This window comes from Chinchilla lanigera, unplaced genomic scaffold (genome assembly GCF_000276665.1).
Source record: "Chinchilla lanigera isolate Chin_1 unplaced genomic scaffold, ChiLan1.0 scaffold00010, whole genome shotgun sequence".
NCBI lineage: Eukaryota > Metazoa > Chordata > Mammalia > Rodentia > Chinchillidae > Chinchilla > Chinchilla lanigera.
The window spans coordinates 31201079-31221745 of NW_004955411.1; the positions used below are offsets into that span (position 1 = coordinate 31201079).

Consider the following 20667-nt stretch of genomic DNA (forward strand, 5'->3'; position numbering starts at 1 on the left):
TTTGGTCATCAGTTCACATTCCCAAATGTTGTATTGGGTCTGGTCACTTGCTAAATTGTCATTAACTCAAATAGTTGATTACCTTTCATTTTTTAGATGGATGATCATATAATTATAAATAAGGATAATTCTGCTTTCCTTCCAATCTTTAAGACTCTTGTTTATGTTTCTTGACTTACTGCATTGGGTAGACTTCTTTGTTCAATCTTGAATGTAATGATGACAAAAGATATTCTTCTCTTTAATAGGAATGTTCTAATTTCTTTACTTATATTTTCCCCTCCAATTTTCAAGTTTTCATATCTCTTATCTCTTTGCTTTCACTGTGTGTATGTCTACTTTGCAGGAAAATATTGGAAATACAGGCAACTAGGTTTCTGGGGGTTTTTCCCTTCAGACATGAGAAATGAAGGCTAGAAAGGCAAGAGGCTCAAAGCACCGAATCCAGGCAATGGAGGGACTCTCTCATCATCACCCTTATAAAAGATGCAAATGCTCCTCTCCTAAGGAGTGGAGGAGTCAGGCTGGGAATCCAAGGAACCTGTGTGCAGCACCATGTATGTATTAAGGATCTGGTACCCACCCGCCACGGCTCCAGGGATATGATCTGGGCACTGATCTGTCCATTTATCACTAGATCCAGAAGCTGATAGCATTTTCACATATACCAAAATTTGTCATCTATTTGGAAAGAGATTTGACACTAAAGAGATGCTTCCTTAGCACTCTGGGAAACTGAGGGAGGAGGATCTCAAGTTTGAGCCCAACCTGGGCAACATGGTAATACCTGCTTCAAAAGGGGGCGTTGCTGGGGATATAGGGGGTCAATGCCCAGGAGAAAGGCAGAGGGGAAAGGGAAGAGAGACAGAGACAGACAGAGAGAGAGAGAAAGAGAGAGAGAGAAGGAGGAGGTGGAGGAGGAGGAGGAAAGAAGAGACAGCAGACGGAGGGAGAGGCAGAGGGATGTATTTCCTATATTATGAAGCTTGCCTTTTGGAATTAAGATAAATTGTTTTCAATCTTTTTCTTTCAGATAACTTCAAACTAACATTCAAAGTAACTTCTGACCAAGATATAGCTCAGCAGCATAGTACCTGCCTGGCAACTGCAAGGTCCTGAGCTCTATTCCTGGTACCAAAATTTAAAAAAAAAAAAAAACTGAAAACAAAATAACTTCTCCCCCCGCCCACAGCATCAACACCAATATGCTACTAAAGGCTATAAACCATTGGCAGCATCTCCCTCACTGAGACAGGACATTTTTAATCACCTCTGACTGTTTCCTGACCCTCCCATTCCTTAAATCGCTCTTTTGGCAGAATACAAAATGGGCAAGAAAGCTTCAACCTATACAAGGGACATCAAAAGACCAAAGACTGGAAGCTCTTTACAGCTTTTATCAGTTGATACTTGTTAACACACTTTAAATGTTCAGAAAAGTTATGTATATATAAGGAAATTGGGCAAATGCAGAGCGTAATTTTAAAAAACATATAAGATACTTGATATATACATAGGGACTGTACCATCCAGGAAGTTGTAAACTTTACTAACCCTAAATAGAATCTGATTGCCTGCTACACTGGGTTCTCCCGGGAAAGTTGTGGTGCTGTCCAATCAGACATCGCGGGTACACATCTGCCAGTTTTTTAAGTCTTCCTTTCTGAAAATCACTACTACATGGCATTGGTGTGGTGACCCCAGCAGGAGACAATGCACATTAGAAGCAGTGTTACCCCGCCATCCTCAGCTGCTCCAGCTGCCCCAGCTGCCCCAGCTGCTGCAGCCCTAGGAGGCTGCCTTCCTCCCCCATTTTCCTCCTCTGTGCACAGAAGGAAAAGCAGTCAGGCACAAAGAATGAAATCAAAGGTGGGAATTTAGTGTGCAGGCCAGTTTCTGGCATCACAGAATGAAAAGAGGAGAATGGGGGAGGAGAAATCAGTCTGTACCTCTGAGAATCAGGATATAAAAATAATACAAGACACAAATGAAGCATTTTATGAAACATCAGTGGAAGCCAGTGCTATTGGCTTCACTCAGAGGAAAGTGAGAGGTGGGTAGCCCACAGCACGTGATGAAAAGATCCAAACATAACGGGGTTCCTGGAGAGTCGTTTTCTAAGACGAGGTTTGGTCCCTGATCGCTTCTCACTAGTAGAATTTTCTTTTTGAGTCATGACTTTGCTTTTATAGAAACAGTCACAACCAAAATATTTTAAAAGGTTACCATCTGAAGTAGAACAAAAACTTCCTTTTGTCCACACTGTTTCCTCATCTTACACGATACTTAAAGGCTAAAGCTTCAGACAGCTAAGTTTTTCACCCTTTAATTTTTTTATCAAACTGAAATATGTACACAGAAAAGTACACATTACATAATATTCAGCTTGAAGAATGTTTGCAAAATACTGTTTTGTAACTCGCACCCAGATTAAGAAACAGAACGTTACCAGCAACCCCAAAAGCCTCCCTTTCGGCCCTTTCCAGTAAATAACTCAAAGGTAGCTGTTCTTTTTACCTCGAGCCACATTGTCTGATTTTGTTCTTCAATAAAATGCATTATACTGTATTACTAGTTTATCTGACTTGTTTCTCACAGTGTTGTGTTTTTGAGATGCATTCATATTTTCAAGTAGAGTTGTAAGCCATTCACTTTTATTCCTCTATTACATTCTATTATTTGCATATAGAACATTTTAATTTTTAAATTATATTTCTTATAAGTATTTTTGTTGTTTGTGGCTTGACTATCCCAAATAGTGCTGCTATAAACACTCTAGTCTGTGCCATTCAGGTTCCTTTTTATGTATTTCAAATGAAGTAGAACATCTTTGGTAGGAAGGGAAAAAATATTATATTTGAATCTAATTGACAAATATTTAAAACAGAAGTATTATGATATCACTGGACAACACTATGCAAATATGTTCTGATGTTATCCTCTAAAAAACTATAATCCTATAATGGTAAAATGAGAATTCCAGTGAAAGAAAGTCTTGGCATCTACTTTTAAAATAACAAGTGCATTACCAAATTAATACAAAGAAGCGAATGACATGGGTCTTTTCTTTTTTTAAACTCATATGCTTATCATTTATTTCTATTAAAAATAGAACCACAGTGTGATCCAGGAAACTCACTACTTGGCATATATATTCAAAGGCAATGAAATCAGCATGTCAGAGACATCGGCACGCCCACGCTTGCTGCAGCATTATTCACGGTAGCCAAGATGTGGAAATGACCTAAGTGTCCATCAACAGATAAACAAAATGTGGTACAGATGCACAGTGGAATACTACTCAGAGTCAAAAAAGAAGGAAATCCTGTCATTTGTAACGACACGGATAAGCCTGGAAGGCACGATCTGAAGTGAAAAAGGCAGACACAGAAAGCCAAATACTACACGAGCGCCTGATATGTGGAATCTAAAACAGTTGAACCCTTAGAAACAGAGAGTTGAATGGTGCTTGCTAGGGGTTAGGGAGGGGCAGGAGGTTGGGAAGATATTGGTCAAAGGACAAAAACTTTTCATTTAGATTGAAGGAGTTCAAGAGATCTATTATACAACATGGTACTATAGTGAGTAATGTATTTGTACACTTTGCTAAGAGAACAGACTTGAGGTGTTTCATGCCAAGCTGAATATTTATCTCGCTTTTAAACATGTCTACTTGGCCAGTGGAGGGACTGGGGATTTAGCTCAGCGGCAAAAGGGCCTCCCTGGCAAGCGCAAGGTCGTGAGTTCGTTTCCCGGTACCGGAGGGAAAAAAAAAAAAAAAAAAAACTTGGCCAGTGGAACTGAGCTCTTCAGAGATTTGAAGTTCCATAGTCAGGAGTAAACTCTTATTCCAAAATTCCCTTACCTGTGCTCCCTAAGATACTCATTTACTTCCACTAGGAAGAAACATAAACCATAACTAAGAATGATATGTTGGAGATTTAATAACTAGAGAGCAAAGAAACGTGCACTTGACTTCTCCTGAGCCCAGCTCCCTAAGTAATTCACCGTATCAAGAGTCAGGGAGTCATGGCCCACAATCATATCCAGCCCATGGTCTGTTCTGAACAGTCCACAAGCCATGAATGGCCTCACATTTTTCAGCAGCTGGAAATAATACTTTTGTAACACAAAATTATAAATTTGTGACACAAATTATATAAAATCCAAATGTCAATGGCCTTATAGTTTTTCTGGAGAATAGTCATATGCATCCATGTCCTTCTTCTCTGTACTGCTTTCATGCAGCAGCTAGCGTCAGTAGTTCTGCCAGACCATCTGACCTGCAAGCCTAAACGATTCGCTCTCTGGACCTTTTCAGAAAAAGTTACCAACCCCTGAAGTATATAAAGTCTGGCCATTCTGCTTCTGCAATTTCATAATGTACTCAGTATATTCAAGTATATCACTTAAAATGACCATTAAAAAGCAACCATTTTCACTAGACTTTGTAAAACAGTCCTTATTGCAAATGTTCTGCCACACTGCCCACATATACTGTTCTAGTGTTTAAGCAAAACCAATGTTTAAGTTTTCCCAGCAGTACCTACACAGCCACTCTTGCATCTAGCAGAAACAAAGGGCCTTCATCAGAGAACAGGTAGCCTAATTTTGGGCAGAGAATTATGCTCACTGAACCTTTGAATTAGATTGAGCCTGAAGTCAATAATCCGATGAAAACAAGCACCCAAAGTTACAAAGAAACACAAACTACAAACCCTCTCAGGAAAATTCAGCCAAATGCATCTTTCCTTTTAGATTACTAGAAAAAACTTTGTCTAATCTATTGAGTTCTTTACTCCCATGTAGAAGAAGTCTCCACGTACCTGCAAATGTCGACTGCTCAAAGAGTTGCTACATCTATTAATATCTATTTGTAAGCAGTTCCTAATTTTTTCAGATTTACTGAGAGGTGCTGGGAATGAGAATCTGCTAAAGAAATTATATAAAATGGCAGCAACATAACAAGAAGTCTTATTTGATCTGAACAAATACCTAAAAGCTTTGCAAAACAGAACTGACGTTTCTGAAGTGGGACCATTAAACGTTTAGAAGTTGATTATATGAACCATCCTATCATCCCCGCATGTTTCACAGAAGGGGCAGCTGGAGCAGAGAACAGGCTGACAAGGGAAGTTCATTATCAGATTATGTTTTAAAAGTAGTAAACCTGGGGCTGGGGATTTGGCTCAGCAGCACAGCTCCTGCCTGGCAAGCACAAAGTCATGAGTTCGATTCCTAGTACTGGAAAAAAACCAAAAGTAGTAAACCTTTCACTTTTTGTCAGATGTCTAAAATAACTATAATAGGAAGTGCTCAAACAGAGGAAGATCTTAACTAGTCTTCACGAGGAATATTTTAATAGGTCCCAAAACTCTTTAACTGGCTACCAAGTATAACCTGAGCATGTCCCATTCACTCTGCAGTGTCCATATGATAACAGGACAAAGAAATGGCAAGGATCAGCTCCCAAGGGGCTTGTACACTTACTAGTGAGTAAGTAACTTCACACTAACAAGCATACCCAATAAAACTTATGAGAAATCCAGGAAGGGAAAAAAAAATCACACACTGAAATTATGTAGGAGTTCAAAGGGACTCTAATGTACTTTTCCTAGAAGGTTCTTAGTTGTTTTTGCTAATGAAGCAAACAGCCCTGCTCCATAAATTGTAGCTCCTATTGGCTGGAAAAGGAAGCAGAAATTATTGTATCTTTGCCATCTGCAGAAAAGACAAGCTCTGTGCCTAAAGCAATGATGAAACCAACTCCAAGTACCAAGAAAACTGCATGCAGAAGTGCTGGGAGGACTCAGAGAGCCATGGTGTGGACAGGGATAAGATGAGCAAAAGAAATTCAGGAATCTAAACATAGGCAGAGAAAGACTGGAACTGGTAAGACATCTAGAAATACACCCATGGAACTGGCCAAGGAGAGCAAAAAAAGTTCTAACATCCATATTTTGTTGTGGTCAAGAGGAAGGCTTAAGGAATAAGGAATATAGTGTTAAAAGAAAGTGTCTGATTTCCTGTCTTACAGGGACTCTTGTGTGTTTCCAGGACAATTATGTTCTCCACGTAGCAACCAAGGCCTTGTCCAGATCAGTTTTTGGCCTCTCAACCAATTTTCTGTTTGCATCATAAATACCTAGGCGGAAGCTTCCCAGGGAATTATAGTCTGGTGTCTTTATAAAAAGCTGAAGGAACTGCCCGGACAGGAAGAGATCATTTCAGCCCATTGAGTGATTCCATCTCAGGAGAACATGGCGGCCAGCCATAATAGCATGCTTTCTCTACCTTCTCTCACCAACTGAGATCACAAAAGGTAAGCAAGCAAGCAAGCTCTTCTCTTCCATACATACCGTAGACTTAACTTTCACCACTGATTAGAAGAGTGATTTCTCAATGTACCATCGGCCCTTGGATGGTTTCCTGTTTAAATGTGTATTTCTGTGCTGGCATGTGACTGAGAGTACATGACCTTCATAATCCTTTCTGTTTTATCAAGCCAATTGCTTCTGTGGCTATTTCTACACTCTGAGGTGCCATTGCACCCTGTTTTTTTGGAAATGTGAATACTCATTCAAACCAGCGTCAGAGCTATAATTTATGGAACACACTGACTCACTGATCTCAGCTAGCTGCCTTGGTCCTGGTTCACTTCCTTTTTTCTAAAGGGATTTTCTTTGAAGAAAATAAAAGATCACTTTAGGATTACTTGTTGCAGAACTTTTTGAAAGGGAGTTTTTTTGGAAAATTATGTGAATCCAATAGTGAAATTCTCATAGAACAAACATTCTACTCTTCAGTACACGCTGTAATTGTGTACAAAGGGCCTACAGGAGATCATCAGTGTGGATATTGCTTTTAAAGCACTTTAGCAAAAAAATGTCTTTTAATAAAACTGCTTTGAAGGGTCTGCTACCACCCAACTCTAGTCATTCACCTCTCTGGACTTGCATCTTGTCATGAAATTGATTAGTTAGATATTATAACTGTGTTTGATCATGCTGAATATATAAAACATGAAAAAACATTTTAGTCCTAAAATCAAATATAAGATGTGTTCTACTAGGAGGAAAAAATACCAGTTTATAAGCCTATGTACTAGGAAATGAATACAAATACTATGGCAATTTGTATAGAAGGGATCATTCTCATAGTCAGCTCACACAGAATCTCTCAAAATGTGATCCATTTCACAAAACTGATCCACTTCACAAGAACATAAATATAACCACTCTAGAAACCTCAAATTGCATGAATGTGGTAACTTTAATATACATTGCCCAACGTATTCAAATCTATCAGATATTTTGATGTTCTGAGCATCTCACGGACATTAGCAAATTTAATTATCAGTAACTTGGAATTGAAAGAAAACAGAGGGTTGACTGAGTGATTGCAGCTTAAGGCCACAAGATGTGAACCCTTCCTTCCTGGTGTAAGCATTTATACTTTTTTGTGCTTTATACAGTTTGGTTGCAATAAGTACTTATTTTGTCACAAAAAGAAATCTGATCAAGTGTATTTGCTCCTCTAAAACAGATTCTGATTTAAGTTCCTTTTTCTTCCATTCCCTCCTCTAACTCTTTTCAGCGTTAATGGTTTTTATTTCTCTTTTGTGGTTAGGTTTGATTTTAAACAGGCTTCTTAGGAAAATTGTGTTCTTATAAAATTGAAGGGTCAAAAGCTTCCTAACTGGAATAGGCAGGTCATACTAGAGGGTGTGAATCCTGAGGAGGGGAAGTGGCCGCCTCAGTGAGTGCTGAGAGGAGTTCTCCTACCAGCGTGTGAGCTGTGATAGACTGCCACGCCTGACCCTCTTTAGTTCATATAAAATTCATAAGTTTTCTTTTCTAAGGAAATAATAAAAGGGTTTTATCTCACTGGACAAAAGCAATTATTGAAGATATCATGTCATTCTACAAAAGCAATTAATCCAAACGGTTACTTTCAAATTGTTGTGATCCCAGTTCTAAGTATATAAGCAAACTGAGACCTGCTAAATATCATCTTTGCATATAAGTATTTTTCTTGCATGTATAACTCCCAATACTGAAGCTGTGGCTTGAGAATAAATGACACTCAATGCCAAAGCCTTGGGGAGGCTCCTTTCTTTCACTCATATTTTCTTTCTAACCTGCTACTTACAGAGTCACAGAAACATTTATGAGCTTTCTATTATAAACCTAACTTTCACAGAGGACAAATTCACAGGATGCGATCTATTTGAAGGGGATTTGTTTGAAACTAATTTTTTTCTTTTGTAGTATTTTGGATTTCTGGTTGAGCAATGCTTCGGATATTACAAAACTACTGCCTTCTTCATGTTCCATAGCTTTTCTAGTACATGGACAGTTACGGCCTATTTTTAGAAGACAAAAGCAGTTGTACCATGATCCTTCCTCAGCCTGCAGTTAACTCAATTATCCTCAGATGGGTGGCTCACACTGTGACAGTCACCTTGACTGCAAAATCTCCTCGTGGCTAAGAACTATTCCATTTAAAACAACTTACTTCATTAATGTAAACAGCATCTTTTTCACCTGACGCAGCAGGAAGTAGAAGAAAAGCCTTTCAGAATTCATTTTTCCTCTGTGACAAAAGTGTGCAAACCCAAAAGTTTGCAGTGGACACAATTTTGTAAAGCTGGGTCTTGGCATTACTCCAAAATTCATAATACCTTAGGAACCAGGTGTGCTGTCAAAAATAACTGTTTTCATTTCTGTAACACTTAGAGTCAACAAAACTCATTTACATACATTATTTCATTTCATTCTAACAATAATCCTGTGAAGTAGGCAGGACAGAAACTATTCATGCTGTTGTTCATATAAGTAAATGAAGATTCAAATAAGCTATGATTACAATAGCGGACTGGGGGTGTAGCCCAGTGGTAGAGTATTTATCTAGCATGTGCAAGAGTTCAATCTCTGGCCCTGAAGAAAAAAATAAATAAAATTTTAAAAATAAAACAATAGTAACCAACATTGTATAGGATGCTGGTACATAGTGAGTTTAAATTCACATCCCCTCGATTGTTATGACAGCAACACCGCAAGGAAGCCAAATACTATCCCCAATTTCAGATGAAGAGGCAGATGAATAAAGGTAACTTTAGTAGGACTTCTGCCAACAAATACTGCCACAAAGCTTTTTGCAGAATACCCAGCCTTTAGTAACTGTCCCTACTGGTGGGCGGCTTCCTGGAGGGCTTGCCGTGGCAGGTGCTGCTTGCTGGCTCTAACTCCACCCCTTCCCTCCTACTCACTCCCAAACCCACCCGTGAGTCTCCACACAGCTGTGGAGAACAACTCAATTAGATATATTTGTATTGATGATTTGAATAAAGGTGATACAAATAACAGTACTGAAATTTTGGAAAATAGAAAAAGAAAAAACCACCAAGAAGTCTCATGACCCCCAACCTCTGTTAGTATTAGGCTAAGTTTCCTCTATCTTTCCCCTGTGCATCTGTTTTTCTCCTATTTGTAATCATAAGATAGACATATATATTTTACTCTTGAATTTTCAGTTAACATTGTAGCCTAAGCTTTTACTTTGTCACTACCTTAAACGGCCTTTAGCCCTATTAAGCGAATAAAATGTAAATAGCTTGCCGTTGCTCTATTGCTGGCGAGCATTTATGTTATTTCTACTTTTTGATGTGTGTAATTTTCCCCATAGCTTGAATTGCTCTCTAAGATAGAGTCCCAGAAGCAAGATGACAGGATCTAATAGCATGGACACAGTTTGGGCTCTCAATGGTACTAAACTACTTCCCTAGGGATGTGTCCTAACGTATACTGCCACCGGCAAAATAGGTAGCTTTAATTTTTGCTATTTTTTTGCTTAATACTTCATTGTTTTAATTTGTATGTTGCTGATTACCAGTATCTTTCAACATTTTCTTTTCTTTCACATGTTCTTTTTGTGAATGATCTCTTCATGGCAATTAGACTTTGATAGTACAGTTTCACTAAATAGTTAAAGCTATTATTAATTTCCAGAGCATGAAAGAGAAGTTTAATTAGGGGACAAATGACTTCTAAAGCCATATTTAAGTGATTTGGGAGTTCTTTTCCATGGCGCTTCTTATATAATGTGTCAGAGGTCGACACATGCACGTGATATGTAGAAAGCACAGTTAAATTCACATCAATGTCCATAAATGATTTTAAACTAACACATGTTCCCCGTCTTTATAGTTGACTGCTATTCTTATTAACTGCACAAAAGGGGAAAGGTGCTAGGTAATAGGATCAAATACAGACCCTAAAAAGTGAATTAACTTATTTTGGGTAAATCAAATAAACATGCTGAACCTATATCTATATTTATAAAATGAAATAATGCTAATCTTTATGCAGAGATGTTGGAGGGATCAAATTTGTATTAAGAAGTGAAATTTTTTTTTCTTCAGCTCTGGCTTGGTTTTGAAACACAATCTAAAGAGCTAAGAATCCCTAGTAAAATAATGCTTGCCAATAGAACAGCCAACGGTTACAAACTTCTCATTTTCTAATCACTATGCATAGTTCAGACATATAATATGGAGTAGATCATTTTTCTGTGTTTGGGGTTCAATATTAAGAGACTTGATAAAATCTTCCAGCACTTATTGTAGCACCCGTGAGAAACTGAAGGCACTGTCAGAGTAACAAGACATTATTGACTCCTGCTTGAAGATAAACAGGCCAGCTAAAAGGACTTAGCTTGCTGGAGACAACTGTTTGAGAGGAAGTGGGAATTAAGTGACTTACTAATATTTTTTTAAAGCTACAGAGACTTAAACACAAGATGTATGCTTAAAATAGCAGTAAAGGGCTTCACTCTAGCACTCATGATTCTCCAAAACATATCAACGCAAAGCACAAGGGAAAGTAACCCATGTTTAAAATCCCATCAGTCTTCCCTCACCGTATTCTTCAAGAAGCACATCTATCGGTCTTTATAAGACAGCCACAGAACTTCTTTTAAAAGAAAGAGAATCTGATGAAACAAAAAGGCAAGATCCAAAGACAGTGGAAGGACCTAGTGCACCAACATGTTCAAACATTTGAAGAAAACTATTAATTTCAAGCATATGTCAAAGGATGAGGAAGAGGGTATGATGAATTACAGAAGAACTGGTGTTTATGTCCAAGAGTTCCCTGGGCTGTCCTGTACCTTCTGGAAATTGTTTATGTGCACAAGTCCTGTGATCACGGGGCTGTGATTATCAGACGCAGACAGTGTGACAGCAGAGGAAGACATGAATCATCACCGCTTTGTATAGGAGAAAGCCGAGCAGCATCACCTCTGCCTCTAGTCCAAATGGACTTCTTTTCCACAGTCTAAGTTCTGATTACTTGGTGCTACAGGACAGAATGGGGAAGGAGTGGAGGACAGTTAAGGGATGAATTTTAACAGTTGGAAATTCCACCTCTTCTGAAAACCCTCCTCATTTGTGACATTACAATTCCTTAATTTGTAGCTAGCAACTAATACTATCCCACTTTTTCGATATTGATCAATTTTTTAAAAAATTCTTGAGCTTCCTCCATGCCCAGCACTGAATTTCTGAAATGGTCCTAGCTATCAGACACCTTCATTTCACTTTTATCCACTTTTTCTACATTATGAACCAAAGACAGGAATGGCACAGGCTGAGAGAAGGTGAGTAAAAATTGGTGACTTTCCTGATTTTCTAAGAACTGTCTACCAAGGAATCTGACTGGATGATTGACTCTTCGTAAACATGCCATAGTACTACAGGCATTTTATTATCTTGGGGGAAGAGTAGGAAAAAAGGCTAGACAAAGTTCCTTCTTGAACACATACAGAGTCCCATCTTTGGCAAGGTCTATAACATAACTGCATAGTGGAGATGCTCAACCTGTCTGTAGGTACTAAACAGAATAGGAATCTCGGCTGACCCAGCTAACAAGAGGAAAATGTGGGGAGTTGCAAACTCACCTATGTCAGTTTAGGCACTAGTTTGCTTCAAGTATTTAGTATTTTTTTAACTGAGAAAGACTTTATAACTCAGAATACATTACATTTGTTATGTCTGCCCCTTTGAGTATGATATAACTATTCCATATCTTACTGTCCACTCAAGGAAAGCTCTTGAATAAAAATGGATGGACTTACTGTGGTAAAAGTCAGACCATGGGTGGATCTGGGACTGGAGCCTCCTTTCATCTTTCTGGAGGGTCCTCTCCTGACTGAGCCTAAAAAGCTGACCCTCATTAACTAATGGAGAATAGATCAGGAAAACCCAGTTAACCACAGGTAACCAAGAAGAAAATGTTCCCCAGAATGGTGGGGTGTTTGAAGAGAGTTGGTGCTGTCTCCTGGTGTCCTTCTAGTGATTTGGTTAGAAGAAATCTGTCCATGGTCACTCACATAGAGGCAGGAAATAGCCCTGGGGTTAGACAAGGCCTTTATCCACAGCTGAAAGTGATGAGGCCTCCTGGCAGGACCCCAAAGCCGAAAGACTTTGTTTCCTGTCTTCTCAAAGTCCTGACCTCCAGTATTTAAGGAACCAATAACATTTTTTCATTTCTTAAGTCATTTTTCTCATGCAACTCATGGCAGCTGTTTGCCAGCTCAGCATTCGGACTAATTTGTTACAGAAAATGGAGTAAAGGGCTGGGGATTTAGCTCAGCGGCAAAAGCGCCTGCCTGGCAAGCGCAAGGTCGTGAGTTTGGTTCCCGGTACCGGAGAAAAACCAAAAAAAAAAAAAAAAAAGAAAATGGAGTAAATGCATGTTTACCAAATCTAAAGCTCAGTATGAGGCCTAAATGCTTGTGTGTGCTACCAAACAAGGTATATAATAGTTTCATCAACTCTCTGTATTACAAAATTAGGACCCTGGGATTCAGGACACTTAATTTTTAAATGGGCCTCAGTTTCTCATATTTACTGCATGGTCTAAATACTAGATGACCAAATATTCTGATAACGATCTTTCTTTCTAAAAATTCACTAAGAAGAAATATGATTTCTGCATTAGCTGCATATACATACATTAAATATTTTTTTCTGTATTTACAGCAACTGTGGGACTTACAGAAAACAATCTTGATACTCATTTGGGGACTGATCTATCTGATAATGGAGCGGCGCACCAGAAGAATACATATATTATATTCATTTCTTCAAATACAAAAATTTTGTAAGTACTCAAACCCATATGTGTCATGTTATTATCTGCCCCCACTTGAAAAAATGAGTAATACACAAGTACAATAGGGGGAAACTGTTATTTGATTGTCCCATCTGTAGCAAAAATCCATTGGAAGCCACATACATTTATTTCCTTAAAAAGAGTTTCCAGGAACTCTCAAACAAACCAAAAAGCTTCCCAAGACACAGCCAGCACATTGTTCCCTTGTCTCCTTTGAGGTTTTGTAGCACTTGTTGGTGGAGAAAAGTTATTAAGTTATGGCAACATTTTTTCAAGCTTAAAATCTCCTCAAATACTGGAGCTTGGGCCCAACTGAAGTATTTCACTGTGAGACTGTTTATATCCTTAGCCAAATGCAGCTTCCTGCCTTTGGAAGGAAGGGAACAGGCTGGAACAGTATAGTAAAAAGAATCTTATAGTATAAGGCCTTCTTGGATATCAAAAAGGGTTCGCAAAACCACATTGTGATGAGTTAAGTCTAAATGAATCAAAAACTTATGGCATACATTTCCCTAAAACACACAATGATTTTTAAAAGGAATGAATAAAAAAAAGTCCCCAACACAATACATTTGGTATATTGTCCATCAATATTTAAAAGAAAATATTTCAACACTTGTACCACACATACACAAACGGATATGTCCAAGTCTAATCTGAGAGTTTAGGCATATATTTTAGATGTTCCCAGTCTTGTATACCCACCTTCAGGAACCATTGCCAAGACCAAAACTAATTTAAGCACAAAAACACACATTTTTATTCAATTTTAAATGGTAAATAGTTCTTAGTTGCTTAACATTTTCTTTATAGAACACAAGCTGACAAACACCAACCACAATGGACAGCATAAAATAATATACATTATTTTCTATCTCTAATAATAACTCATTTATTCATTCTTTCAATAAATATTTATTGAGCATCTACTGTATGCCAGACCTTGTTCTGGTCTCAGGGGATTTCATAGTAAATATGACAGATGAGGTTCTATATTTATAGAGTTTATCATAACAGGAAACCTTCCTTGTCATGTTAATGTTGTGAGGCAATGCTTCAACTATTATCAAAAACTTGGATGTAGACATCTGGTTGACTAACTCTGTGAACCTCCTGAACATCTGGGATAGGAGGAGGAATAAAAATGTCCCAGAGGGCCCCAAGTAGAAGCTGTGTGAGGCAGGCCTCAAGCTCAGTAATGTTAGATTTTTAGCAAAGATGATATATAGAACGGTGTAAATCAGGGTTATTTTCAGGAAACAGAGAATGTTATGAAAGAAAGGTACCGTTCTTCTCAAACATCTCATCCCTACAGTGAGCATAGATCTTTAACCAAATGCAAAACAGCTGAAATATTCAACCAACATTTTACATGGTTCCAGCTCCAGAAAGATGCTATGAGGAATACAGGAGAGATTATAAGGCCTAAGAAACTGCTCAGGCACTGAAAGTTAGACTGAGCACTGGGAGGTCCTGGCCTACACAAGCACCATGTAACCACGAGGACATTCAGGCAGAACTCCAACTTCTAAAAATCATCAGTGGATTTCATCCTAAATCATGTGCCCCAATCCAACCATTGGAGGTCCCAAGCTCTGACCTTCTGACCCTCACCTGGCTCTTTGTATGGCTTTTCCTGTGGCTTTAAAACCCCCTACCCAGATAGACACCCTTCCTCCCAACATTCTTTGTCACAGCTTCCTATGTGCTTTCCGACTATTACACTCCTAGTGCCTAGAACAAATCTAAGTCGTAGTAAGTAAAACACTTACAATAGAGGAATATACGATGAATGGATTTCCCTGGGAAAATTCCTGATGTGAAACTTCTAGTCATTCTAAGGCTAATGCTTTCATGACAGCCCCTGGGGAGATGCTCCACCCAGAATTCCCCTATCCTCAAATCCCTGATGGAGGTCAATACAAATAGACTTCACAGTAGACCAGGAGTCAGGTTCAGTTATTCTGTTTACCAGTTTGTTACATTGGTCACCTGTGCAACATCTCTGAGCTTCATGGCCTCATCAGCTTTTGAAGATAGCGGTAGATGGGCTCCAGAAAGAACCTGACATATGGAAAACACTCCTTCTTTACTCATCTACTTACTTTATTTTATTTTATTTTATTTTGGTGCCAGGAATCAAACTCATGACCTTGCACTTGCCAGGCAGGCGCTGTGCCGCTGAGCTATATTCCCAGCCCAACCCATCTATTCTAAATTCAAGTCAATCAAGCTGGGGAAAAATAACCTCAAACCACTACATTTTATTTTAGAACTCTTAAACAAGAGTTTGGGACAGGCACAAAAAAGGCTGGCTGGTTTTCAGAAAACTGTTGTTGCTATATTCTTGAGAACAGCTATGTATGAGAACTGTCACCAGAGAGACTGGGGAGCTGGAAAGAGAGAGTTGGTTGTCCTAAGAAGATGTGAGACCCAGAATATGTCAGAAAGCAGTGAGGGCAGTGGTGTCCTGAGTACATGAGACGAGCTGCTGGAATATGGAAAGAAAGCATTGAAAATCTCTATAGTTTTTTAATCTAAATCTTCTCATAATCAAGCTCTACCAATATTTGCCATGCAACTTGACACTGGCCTCTTCCTCATCCTATCCATACATTGGAGGTTACAGCCTCAGTGATGGCTCGGGAAGGGTCTCTAGGGACAGGGTTCCCTTGATGGACCATGGGGCCAGGGACTTGCCATGCACGGCTGCTCATGTGCACCTGATTAGCAGTTTACAACTCATAGAAGCTGGTCTTCCCTTTAAAGAAACTGGATTGGAAAGAATATTAATAATACGAAGAACAACAAAGAGCAAGAAATTAGCAGAGTCAACGCCTCTTCTACTTCTACTAAGAGCTCCTTATCACCCACATTATGAGATAAAAAACTATGGTGATTTCCTTGGAACGGACAAATTAAATTATACTGCCTTCGTTAAAAATATCGTTCACAATATTTATCTCAGCAAGAGCAAAAGGGTCATGTGTACCATTAAACTAAGAATTTTGCCTAAAACATTGTTTCTTACAACCTTAACTCATCATGCCTTTAAATTTAGATAGTATATGGTCCCTATTTCATGTATCATTTTGATACAGTACAACATGTGTATATTTTATCTATAAATAATAGATATAGATAGAGGCACATGTTGATAAGTTTCTAACCAACATGCATTTTCCCTGAGGAGCTCCGAGACCCTGCTCTAGAGAGAAGTCTGTACAGGCACATCCGGCAGGAAATCACCTGGTTGCAATGAGCAGAGCCTGCAAATAGGAATCAGAATGAGCCAAGTCCTGTCTGGGTTCCTGGAGACCACCAACAGTCAGGCCATGAGACAAGATCCTCACTGGCAGGCATCCCAGAGCCGTTCAGTTTACATCTCAGAAAGGCAACCTTATGGTCAGCAGCCAGGAGCTGGGCCCAGGCAGGAAGATCAGCCCACACAGAAACCCACTAACATTAGTGGACATTTATGGCCCTGTTTACACCCTTTATGCATGGAGAATGTCAATTGAAGACTTTGAAGGTTGTGAGCAGGAAGTTGAAAGAAAAATGGAATTTGGCTTTTGGGACAGGAAAAGGGAAACTTTCAATGGTTGCAAGCAGTGTAGGAGAATGCAACAAGATAGGATTTGGAGATAAGAATGCAAGGAGCAGCAAGATAAAATGACTCAGTCCAGGGCAAAGACAAAAAATAAAATCAGCTACTATTTTAGCAAGGGAAAACAGGCAAGGAAGCACCCTGCACGCCAGGGTTCTGTTTGAGACATAACAATTAATGACATGCTAAACAATGGGAGAAAGGAATGCAGGAAAAAGGAGGTATGGTGTTTGGAATTCAGCCCTGCTTGGAAAATGCAAAATAGGCATGCCATGAAAGTTAGCCAAGCCCTGCGAGGAGGATGCTAGCTCAGTAGACCCAGTACATAATGAGAAGAGGATGATGTGTTTGCTCCATTCACCCTCCCACCTTTCCCCTCTCCTCCGTGCACTCGGGCATTCTAAGGAAGGAGTGGCATAGCAGGGGCCAATCTAAGGAAGGATGAGAAGGAAAGTGGGAGTATTTACAGAGGAGATAAAAGAAGAACTTGTACCAGGAGGATGAGAAAAGAGAATAGAAAAAATAAAAAGGAAAAGTACTTGTTGAGCAGAGAAGTCAACAAAACTGAAAAAGGACAGCAAAAATAATAAAATTTAAAAATTAATAACACTATCCATGACACTGTATTAACGACACTGTAGAAAGTCCTAGATCACAGCGTACCAAATCAGCACACCTCACATAAGGTAATTAGCTTGTCTTGGGGTGAGGAGGAACCGCCAAGCCTTATGGCATCTGGGCCATGGTATTTTTCTTACCCTTTTGTTATCAAACATCCAGCCAAGTTTCCCAAGACTTACCATCTAATTAACCATGGGGTCCTAGGACAAAGGTACCAGATCGTCAAGACCACAGGCCAGGAACTAGCATGTAAAGGAAAGAAAAGAATTTTCTAATAATAAGCAATTGAAAACATTCAAAGCCAACAGTAGGAGAAACCCAGCTTGAGCAGTCATCCTTGGAATAACGCTTCCTCTCAGGTGACAAGGGGCAACTAGTTGGATTTTAGGCTCTGTTACATTCTGTATCTTGCTGAGTATATTGGCCAATTCTCCTGCTTTGAAAAGATAAGCTGTTCCTTTTGTCATGAACTGCAATTATTGGAGCAAACAGCATTCTACTTTAAATCTGGCAAGTTAAATGTGAATTAAGCTCATATATTACTTAAGAAATTATTTAGAGAATTTTATAATAAGTTTTGACAACCTTATCATCACTGTGGCTGATAAATAAACTGGATTTTTAAATTCTTTAAGGAATTAAGAATAAGTAGACAAGAAGAACTGTTTCTTAGTACCTCAGTTTTGTTTTCTAATTTTACATTAAATATGTTATTTGATAGTACACTAAGCATATTGATTCAACAACAGTGAGACCATTTTCTGCATCTAAGCTTTTGTTCAATGATCAAAGTTGTTCATTTTTCTTTTACTAAAATCTTATCAAATATGTATGACCTGAAAAACTATTTAGATAGTATGTGAAGATCTAATAGTTTGATTTTCCTCTAATTTCTATATCATAATATTTCACAGCTCTCCAAGGCAGCTCACTTCCAACTTGTGTCTGAGGAATCAAGCTGACTTCACCTGTGGCTCAATAATTTTGATCCATGTTTTCTAGGCCACCTTGGCAAGGGGAGAGAGGGCTTGAAGCCTGCAGTAGGGCTTCTTGCTCGCTAGGGTTCCCCACCTATATGTGGAGCACATTCCTTCTGCTAACGAACCTTTGACTAGATAGGCCTGGGAAATGTTTTCTCCCATGTGTCCAGGAAGGAAAAGAAAGCAAGATATTGGTGAGCATCTAGATGATCTGTGAGTACACCAACCCTCATTTTGAGCTACATTATGAGTTAGTGGGAGACAGTGAGAAGTTTAGAAAACATACCTGAGAGCATAAAATAAGCAATCTATATTTTTCTCTGCACTATTTTGCCAGAAGCTCTTTTTTTCCCATCAGAGGTGACTAAATTCCCCCGTAATATCCTTGGGCAAAGCCACATCCTCCAGCATGGCCAGCTCTGAGATAAACCACCAGTGGTAAGAACCAACTTCTCCCTGGTTAAAAAGAAACTTGAATTAAAAAGAAAGCTGATAAGAGATATCCAATAACAGTAAAACTACTTCCACTGCAAACAACTTGTTAAAGATTTTCCTTAGAATCAGAGGTTGGGTCAATTCAATAACTGATTGTTTTCCAGTGTTTCATCATCTCTTAGAGCTTTATATTTCTGTTCTAGAAACTTACTGTTTTTGATGGCTGTTCTGTCCCCAAGGACCCTCAATGTTCTCCTACTACACTTTAATCTTGAGACCCACCGAAACTAGATGCTTTATATAAATGTTTAGCCAACATGTTTCAAGATGGGAGTGAAATGATTGAAGTCATCCAGGACACAAGATAGAGGCAGTGCTAACACAGCTGATGATAATCAAAGCTCCAATTGCACTTCCCTACCTGCCACTGTTTCCTAGGAACATGGAGGAAAGACACACATCAGAGGGAATGACTCTACTCCATCAGAACTGGAGTTGTTCTTTCTTCCTCACTGCTTGACTTAGGTTAAGTGATTGTGAAGTAAAGGTAAAGTATTTCCAGTTCTGATTTCAGTAAGATTCCCTATTGTTGGAGACCCCTGAGACCTGAACACCCTGAAGACTAGGCAGGCTCTACCTACTACACAGAGAAATGCAAAAGCAGTTTGGGAATTACCATGCTTCTGATTAAATGTACAGTATGGCAGTCAAGTGATTCCTAGCAATGTCCAATCTTTCATGGAAGGTCCATAGTAAACCTGGCCTAAGGGATAAAAATCATCCTGCACTTTAGCCATTCTGCACTTCCTTTTTCCCGTCTATGAATTAGAACTAAAAATTAATACCTGGTTCAAACGATAGTGGTGAGATAATACTGCAAAACACTGGTACAGGGTTCAGAAAATATAATCTCTTCTTAGTCAAAATGAAGAATATTAGTGAGCTATAGTGTACAGTATCAAGATTATGCAGAAGACAGGGTTTGTTTGTTTTTCTTTCATTTCCTTTGTTTCTATCTCTCTTTTTCAACTCATATCCAACTTTCTCATCTCACATTGACTGCTCTTAAAATTTGGTCATTCCAATGAAATTAACAAGAGAACTACACTGCTTCAAAGTTAAGAAAAACAAATTAAAAATGGGTTGAATAAAACTGAATTAAACCTAGACAGGGATTTTATGATCCAACCCTAATAGAGCTCTTTCCTTCTCTACTGAAATGTTCTGCCTCTTAGAAAAAGTCCCCTACTGTGGCACATCATGAGTAATTTTGAAATGTTAGTAAAATGAGATGCAGTGATCTCCATCGTGTCCACACATGACCCAAAGCCTCTGTTTGATCCAGCTTCTTCAGAAGAAAGAAAAGAATATTGCATCAAACTAAATGCGCCAAGAACTAGACCTTTAATTATACAGCTTCACCATCCCAAAGGAAGCCATCACTAATTTAAAACTGTCTGGCTATTGCCTACACAAGAGATGTTTGGAAGAGAACAGAGTAATTCCAAATTGGGCCATAATGACAAAGGTCTATGCCATTTAATACCCCCAAAGAACTAAACCAAGGCACAAATCACATTACTTCCATCCTGTGGGATTGTGATATAAATTATGGGGTAACTTTCATTGATGAAGACTGCAGACTGTCGACAAGATGTCCTAGTAACTAGCCAAACACTTGTTACTTCCATTGTGATAACATTTATTAGGGATTGATACTAAGGAAAAGCTTTCTCAGAAAATACAATTAACTAGGGGCTGGGGATTTAGCTCAGCGGCAAAAGCGCCTGGCTGGCAAGCGCAAGGTCGTGAGTTTGGTTCCCGGTACCGGAGAAAAACCAAAAAAAAA

General features: G+C 38.9%; 2 long non-coding RNA genes across 2 annotated transcripts in view; one reads left to right on the forward strand and one right to left on the reverse strand.

Annotated features, from left to right (window-relative positions):
- LOC106147807 overlaps positions 1 to 11051 on the reverse strand; it is a 42098-nt gene extending 31047 nt beyond the window's left edge. Inside the window, exon 1 of the long non-coding RNA XR_001232782.1 lies at positions 10921 to 11051. This is a non-coding gene — a long non-coding RNA (uncharacterized LOC106147807). The remainder of the gene's footprint in view (positions 1 to 10920) is intronic.
- LOC106147806 overlaps positions 6034 to 20667 on the forward strand; it is a 20876-nt gene continuing 6242 nt past the window's right edge. The window contains exons 1-2 of the long non-coding RNA XR_001232781.1: positions 6034 to 6322; positions 13043 to 13163. This is a non-coding gene — a long non-coding RNA (uncharacterized LOC106147806). The remainder of the gene's footprint in view (positions 6323 to 13042; positions 13164 to 20667) is intronic.